The sequence below is a fragment of the Silene latifolia genome, chromosome 2 (genome assembly GCF_048544455.1).
Source record: "Silene latifolia isolate original U9 population chromosome 2, ASM4854445v1, whole genome shotgun sequence".
NCBI classification, from domain to species: Eukaryota; Viridiplantae; Streptophyta; class Magnoliopsida; order Caryophyllales; family Caryophyllaceae; genus Silene; species Silene latifolia.
Window position 1 is genome coordinate 11,115,940 of NC_133527.1, and position 1,814 is coordinate 11,117,753.

Below are 1,814 nucleotides of genomic sequence, written 5' to 3' on the forward strand. Positions count from 1 at the left end.
AGCTGGTGCATGTATTCGACGTTGAATGTGCGTTTCACCATGTGCATGCTATTCAGATATAAAACCTTAAAGCTAAGGTAAAGTCTTTAAAATTAAAGTTGAAACAAAAAAAAAATGCTTACAAATCTACCTTTAAAAGCTGTTAACACTAGTATGATCAAGTTAAAGTACAGTTTCCTGAAAGTTCCTAGTTCTTGCTCATGTTTCAATAAAGTTTCTTAAGTAAATTATACTATAAGACCGTGGTATGGTACGATCACTTAAAATTGACTATTTTATATTAAAAAATGATCACCTTTTAATGTAAAATGACCACTATTTATCATAGAGATCACTTTTTATTTGTCGTATCGTCGTACGCAATTGCTACAAGAATGTTTTATTATTGGTGTAACAAGTTAATGAAAATCTTAATAAAAAGCGAACTAAAACTAATTTGCTTATTTCGTCGAAGGATTATGACAATTTGTTAGCGGGAAAAGATCTCTCCTTTTTCCATGCAGGTTCTTTGTCTTACATGAGGGTTCGACCCCTCATCCCTGAAAATTCTATCCAGACGGGAACTCCCCATGAAGATATTTCAAGGGCAGCAGAAGTTCCCCCCCTTTCTCCTTCTCCAAAGGAGCAAGATAAACATTCTCCTGTTATTTTCGAAAATGTTAAGGTGGTTCAAGAGGACGTTGTTTTACAAATTGCTAAAAAGAAGCGGGTTTCATCCGATTCGGCTCAAGTTAGCAAGGTATCTATGGTGCAATTTCAGTTTGCTGCAGTTACAGGAAACAAGACCATGAGTTGTAGACGTAAGGCGAAATTTTCCGACCACAGCCCTCGTGGGACCCAGGCTAGTACTCGTAAGAAGAAAAGATCTTCGGTTTGTGTCGACTATTCTCTTGCTTTTTGCAAATTCACCAAGGAAGAGATTGTGGTTCAGCGAACTAAGAGAAAGGAAGCAAACCTTTTCCACTTCGATGAGTATTATCATCCTTCCTATAAGAAGTGTCGTCTCACTTTTTCCGTTTTATGTTCATGTAACGTTAGTTCGATTAGCTGGGTTTCTAGTACTCCAAAGGACTCCGGTACGCCGGAGTTCGCTATATAACTGACTTTCTTTAATTTAATCTCAGTTTACTTTTGTCGGAAAAAAAAAAAAAGTTAATGAAAATCAGGCTTTTACGTTATAGGCAATCTCGTGACGCAGCGTAATTGGTAGCTAAATGGTAAAGTAAAAGGTATATGTGCAATGTGCATACAATGACACAACCTATTACCTAGAGTGTATAGTTTAATTTGGCAATAGGTCTTGGTATAGACGGGTGGGGCGAACAGACGGGTAAAGACCTTTAATAAAATGGGTAGGGGGGACAAGGTGGGGCACCCCCATGTGCTTCCAATTCATGGACTATACAACTAGATGTATATGTTGTACGGTGTAGAACCTGAGCTTTGTGTCAAAGTATCCGAGCTTTATATTAAAGAATATGAGCTTTATTAGAAAGTATTGAGTTCATTCATTTACACATTAAAAACATGAAATTTAAATTAGCTCAGGAAAAATTACAAGTAAGCTCGAATTCTTATACTTGGATGTACCATGCTTATGGTACAACTGGATGTATAATCCTATTTGTGATGTGCTTCCCACTTTATGGCAAATGAGTATTTTGTGAGAGAAAATGATATCCGTCTATACGTATAGACGGATAGTGTCCGTCTATAATGAGAATTTGTGTTAATTTGGTCTATTGATATGAAGGAGAACGGATTAATGTTTTACAATTAACTGCTCCCTCTGTTCTGGTCATTTGTGGTCTTTT